The sequence below is a fragment of the Theobroma umbraticum genome, unplaced genomic scaffold (genome assembly GCF_002168275.2).
Source record: "Theobroma umbraticum cultivar Fairchild unplaced genomic scaffold, ASM216827v3 scaffold_2.0, whole genome shotgun sequence".
In the NCBI taxonomy this organism is placed as follows: Eukaryota; Viridiplantae; Streptophyta; class Magnoliopsida; order Malvales; family Malvaceae; genus Theobroma; species Theobroma umbraticum.
In genome coordinates this window covers 1,429,360-1,435,843 of record NW_018397277.1, presented here as the reverse complement: position 1 = coordinate 1,435,843, position 6,484 = coordinate 1,429,360, and the positions used below count along the sequence as shown (strand labels likewise).

The 6,484-nt window shown below is 29.8% G+C and overlaps 1 non-coding gene across 1 annotated transcript; it reads left to right on the top strand.

Moving 5' to 3' along the window:
• Positions 1–2,126: 2,126 nt before the first annotated feature.
• Positions 2,127–2,235, top strand: LOC149526333 (small nucleolar RNA R71). The gene has a single exon (XR_016352123.1). It is a non-coding gene; the product is annotated as a small nucleolar RNA R71 (small nucleolar RNA).
• Positions 2,236–6,484: the final 4,249 nt, after the last annotated feature.

Here is a 6,484-nt window from a genome sequence, read left to right as displayed (position 1 = left end):
CTAACTCCATAATATTCTCAATGTATGGAGAGTTAAATTTAGTTTCAAACCAATTTAAATCAATTATTCTGCCATGAAGTACCTTTCTCAAATCAATTTAAATCATCATACTTTTGCTTCTTTATCTTAGTTGTGAAGTTGAGGTTGGACAGATTGACTTTATGAGTTTTCTAAGTCTTGGTGGGAGTTGCTGGTGTTAGTTAAATTCTACTTACGTAAGTATACGTACTGAATAAATAGTATATTAGTAACTAGAGTATCAATCCCTCAGAGAATTATTCTAAAAAATTCATGAAGTACTAAAATTAAAATAATTTAGTTTTATTCAAACAATCAAAATTTAGATAATTAAATTAACTAAAAAGTAATCAATAAAAATTAAACTAGTTAATGCCAATTAAGAATCAAAGCAAAATTATAATGGAATAAAAATCAATTTGGAAAAGCCTAAGATTACAATACCCCTCACACTTCGTTTAAATCTTACCTCTCTCTTTTAACTTAATCCAATGGGTTGAATTGCTAATCTAGAGTATTAAATTATTTATAATGCTCTTCTGAGTCTTTAATAAAAATATCTACTTTAGCCAAAACATTATATTCCTATGTGAATTGAAATTAAACTATTGTTAAGTTCAGGCTCTAATATTGGCAACATATGGCATGTAGGTATATTCCTATCCTATGCACAAATCAATTTATTCATCTATGCAAATAAATATGATCATATGCTATTCCAATTTTGGTCTACACTAAACTCCCTTTTCCAAGTTTGTTTAGGTTTTTAGATCAATTGAATTAGTAGCTAGTCAATTAAAAGCATTAAAAACAAAGTCAAATAAACAATTCAATCCCATTGAAAATAAATAAGAAAGGGATTAAAAATTTAAACTACATGTGAGTCAATTGCAATCTTAGAAAAATAAATTTACATGCTCATAATTACAAAAATAAATAAAAACATATGAGGTATACCCATCAAGAGTAACAAGAATAATAAAAGCTAAAGAAGAAAATAAACAAAATTTTGATAGCCTTGATCTTCAATCTTCAGCCTCAACTTCTAGCTTCTTAAATCTCTCTCAAGATTTCTCCTCAATATGCATGGCTAACTTCTCAGCAATGGATCAATTTTTGAGCTAGTAGAATTGACTCAAAAAGGTTTTTGAACTAAAGGATTAAGAGTTTGAAAAGTAGGGAATAGAGCTTTTTGTGTGTTAAACTAATTCTCTTTCAATGGGTTTGTAGATTTTGTGCTTTGAAAATATAGCTGAAAAACCCTATTTATTGAAGTGAAAATGGAAAAATTTGTTGAAAAGGTTCAACCACTTCAGTGTCGAATGGTTGTTTTGAAAGATTGAAACATATAAAGAGCAAATTTTTGAAGAATTAACTAATAGGTATGAGTTATGATTTGAAGAATCATGATTTTAGGTGCTAAATTTGAGTATTTTTTGCTTTTAAAATGTTTAAGATCGACTTTTGGTGTATTACTGGTGGAGCTAACGAGTTGTCCCATTTGAATCTCAAGATTACGAATTAATGTTGGTTGACTCGGAATGATGGCATCTTCTTTGTCATGTAGGCATCAATCTTTGTCATGAATTGCATGAACATCTTCTCCATAGTAAGCTTCTTTTTGGGGATACAAAGTCTTGGATTTGAAGATCTTGGCTTATTATTCCATGAGTAGTTTGATGGTTCCTCCAACTAGAATTATAGGTATTGGAATGTATGTTATTTTATTGCCTGTTGAAGTTTCCAACAAATTGAATTGATTCAGGATTAGATGGACATTGATCGCTGGAATGGCTATCTCCATACAAATCACAAGTTATTAAAGAGTTTTGGACAACATTAACTCTCGTTATGTCAAATCTTTTTCTCAACGCAACTACTAGTGTAGTCAAAGCATTTAATGTATCAATCTCATAAATACTAGCATTTTTTCTAAAAGAAAATCTTTTGGAAAGCCATTGGTAATTATTAAATGCCATCTCTTTTAACAAATTATATGCTTTATCAAGATGTTTACCCATCAATGCCCAACTGCCAATTGCATCAATTGTAGATTTGATTGAACTGACCAACCCATTATAAAATATTTGAACTTGAAGTCATTGAGGAAGCCCATGGTGTAGACATCTTCTAAGCAAATCTTTAAATCATTCCTAAGCCTCATATAAGGATTCACCATCAAATTATGTGAATGAAGTTATATCATTCCTCGACTTTGCAACCTTTGCAGATGGAAAGAATTTCGCCAAGAAGTTTTGAGCCAAGTCCTCCCATATGGTAATAGATCTAGTTTGGTAATGAATTTAGCCAACTCTTTGCCTTATCCTTTAGTGAAAAAAGAAAGAGTCTAGGTTTAGTAGCATCACCAGTCACTCCATTATATTTGAAAGTGTCACAAATTTTGAAGAAATTAACCATATGGGAATTAAGATCATCACTAGGTGACCCACCAAACTGAACAGAAGACTAAATCACTGTTGTCGATTTTGCACACGTAAGTATATCGAGCAAGTAATATAGATAGTAGGTCCAGATTATCATTGCCACAAGGATTTTTTTCTAAAGTTTCACTATGTATTAAAATTGTATAACAAATTAATCTTATTTAAGCAATCTGAAAATTGAAAAGCTCATCAAAAATGAAATTAAAACAAAACACTAAATTAACCAACAAAAATTAAAGATATTGAGAAAAGCAGTAGATTAAAGACCTAGGGTTATGGGTTCATTTAACATTTCATTTGATACCAGTTTCTCTTGTTATTTATCTTTCATTTGTCCAAAGCTTTAGACAAGTCTCTATCGTGATGCATGCACAAATACTTAACTTAATTAGTTCACTATATGTTTATAGGAATCAATTAAATTAAGTTCATTAAGCAAGTGTCCTATTTTATGTGTGGCAATTGGTGTATGTCTACCCAAATAGCAAACCAGATCACCTAAGTGACAGGAACATACATTATTCAAATCTTATCCAAACCTAAAATCTCTTTGTCGAGTGTCGATTAGATTCACAAGTCAATTAATTGTTGATTTGGCAATTAAACGCATTACGAACATATTTGAATAAGTAAAATGATACCCATTCATGATAAATAAAAGAGAAACAAATATTCAGACTGCATGTTGAAATCCACCACAATCTTAGAAAAACAAATTAGCTCATGATATCGAAATAAAATAATATCCAAAGAAACTCAGTTATGAATTCAAAAGAAGAAAATAAGTATCACACAAAAGAGAAAAAAAAAACTAATGTTAAAGCTTGGTTAATTTTGAATCAATTGCTATTTATTCCTTAAGTTTCAGCTCCAATTCTCCAGAAAAGCTATTGTCATCATCACTTTTGAATGCTCTAAAAAATTCCCTTAAATATGTGCTAGATGCCATACTTTCCAATTTTTCATCAAAATTTTATTTTTGAAAATCGAGGTGGCGCCGAGGCCATGACTTATTGGCACCATGGTGTCGTGGCAAACATGGGTGGTGCTACAACACTACTTCTCCAACTCCGTAGTGGTTTACTCTTAGGAATGTGTATGATACACCCCACCAGCTCAGCGTCATGACCATAATCCTCCCAGTGCTGTGGTGGTAGCTCCTTCAGCGCTATGGCCATGAGTAATTCAGAGTTGGGCCTTCAGCCACCATGTTGCCTTGTGCAAAACTACATCCATCTATCATTTTTTGACATTATTTTCACCTCAATCTACTCCAAACTGGGCAAAGTTGTAAACATGAAAATTGTAGCCGATTCTCTTATCTTTCCAATTTATCAAGAATCACATCAATTGGACTACTGTATCTGTAGTTATCATTGAATTATTACAATATGTACAAATGGAGCCTTCACCATTGTTGTGCTATTTTGACTCAAATGCACCTTGCTTATCACATATTTTGCACAAAACTGTAAGAGAAATCAACATTAACTCTTCTTAAAGTAAATGAAAGCAAAATACAGTAGAATTGAATTAAAATAACTTAAGTTAATTATTCAACATGTAATCTAATTTAAACTAGAAAAATACCTAACAAGCCAAAATTTGAATCTAAAAACTCAAAGATATAACTACTTAAGCCCCCAAAATATATCAAAATAACTCTATATAATGTAGTTATCAATCATCTGAATGTAAGTAGGCTTGATCTCAAAATTGTTTGCATTGGTAAGAGGTATTTTAATGCTTTGGTGCAAGCCATGAAAAAGAAGGACAACATAATCCCACAAAGCTTTATTTTCTTTGAGAATCTGATTGACAATATTGTTACCATGATTATTATTATCCTGAACCATTGTTTGATTTAAAGTTTGAACTTGCATATTTTCCTTCCAAAGACTTCTAAAAGTTTCTTCTGTCTCTGGATCAAAAGGAATAAGTTTTAAGTTTTTCCTTTGCATTGAATGACCAAAGATGCTTTGAAATAAAATAAATAAATAAATAAATAAAATTAGGTTTGGTTAAGTCTAAATTTGCTTGGTATTTGCATTAGTAAAAAATCTAGAAAACAAATCCCTGACAATGACATCAAAAACTTGTTAATTAAATTCTACCTACACAAGTATACATATCGAACAGATAGTATATTAGTAAGCAAAGTATCGATCCCTCAGAGAATTGTTCTAAAAAATTCACTATATACCAAAATTAAAATAATTTAGTTTTATTCAAAAAATCAAAATTTGGATAATTAAATTAACTAAAAATTAATCAACAAAAACTAAACTAATTAATGTTAACTAAAAATCAAAGCAAAAATATAATGGAATAAAAATTTGGAAAAGCTTGGGATTACAAAATCCGTCACACTTAATCTAAAGCTTAGCTCTCTCTCCTAACTTAATCCAATGGGTTGAATTGCTAATTTATAATTCTCAATTGTTTAAAATCCTCTCCTGAGTCTTTTATAAAAATACTTATTCTAACCAATATACTATATTCCTATGTGAATTGAAATTAAAATAAACTTATTAAGTTCAGACTCTAATATTGACTACATATGGCATATGGGTATATTCTTATCATATACAGAAATCAATTTATTCATCTAAGCACATAAATATGAATATATGCTATTCCAAATTTAGTGTACACTAAACTCCCTTTTTTAAATTTGTTTAGGCTTCTAGATCAACTTATTTGATGTCCAATTAATTAAAAGTATTAAGAGCAAATTGAAATGAACAATTTAATCCCTTTGAAAATAATCAAGAGAAAGATTAAAAATTTAAACTACATGCTAGTTTAATTGCAATCCTAGAAAAAAAAAATTTAACTGCTCATCATTGCAAAAATAAATAAAAGCAGATGAAGTTTAGCCATCAAGAGTGAGAAGAATAATAAAAGCTAAGGAAGAAAATAAACAAATTTTTGACAACCTTGATTTTCAATCTTAAACCTCAACTTCTAACTCCTTCAATCTCTTTCAGGATTTCTTTTCAATGTGTGTGGCTAACTACTCTTTAAGTTAACTATTTATAACTGAAACTTAACCTAATTTTCCCTAAACTAAACTACTTTGGCTTACAAACTCTTAATATGGGCTTAGAACAATTGTAGAGCCCAATAGACTTAAGTTGGCCCACATAACTTTATTCTTTTTAGCCATTTTTTCAAAATTTCCTTTTCAACGTCGTAGCCCACCCCATTTAAGCTGCAACACTCCCTTTTTTTCATGCCTTCTTCATGTTGATTACTACACTTCATCAATTTCCAATCTGTTTTTCTCTATCATCGAAGATGAACTAGGCAAAGTGATTATGCATAAGATTATATCTATTATCTTAGCTTTCCAAGGGTCTAAGAATTGCATCATTTAGAGTCCTAGAGTGAAAGTTATGCTCAAAATACCACGACATGTACGAAGAAGGCCTAAACTCCTTAAACACTTTTTTTTCACATAATTAAGCCTTATTCTTCTAAATCCTACAAAAACATAAAAACTAATAAATAATAACTAAAATAAAAAAATAAACATAAAATTAAAACAACTTAATAAAAAATAAACTAATTAGAAAAATAACTAAAAAATAGTGAAATTCTAACCTAAACTTAAGAACTTAGCTAACTTTTAAGAATAAGAATTATTAACTAGTGCCTTTCCCTTCTCCTCTCTTGATCGTTTTGGAACCATGTATTGATTTTTGAGGAAGTAGAATTGACTCGAAAGGGTTTTTGAACTAAAGGATTGAGGGTTTGGAAAGTAGGGAATTAAGTTTTTTGTGTGTTTAACTGATTCTCTTTTAATGGGTTTATAGATTTTTTTCTTTGAAAATGTGGCTGAAAAACCCCATTTATTGAAGTGAAAATTGAGGAATTTGTTGAAAAGATTCAATCATTTCAATGACGAATGGTTGTTTTGAAAGATTAAAACATTTAAAGAGCAAATTTTTTAAGAATTAACTAACAAGTATGAGTTATGATTTGGACAACCATGATTTAAAGTCTAAAATTTGAGCATT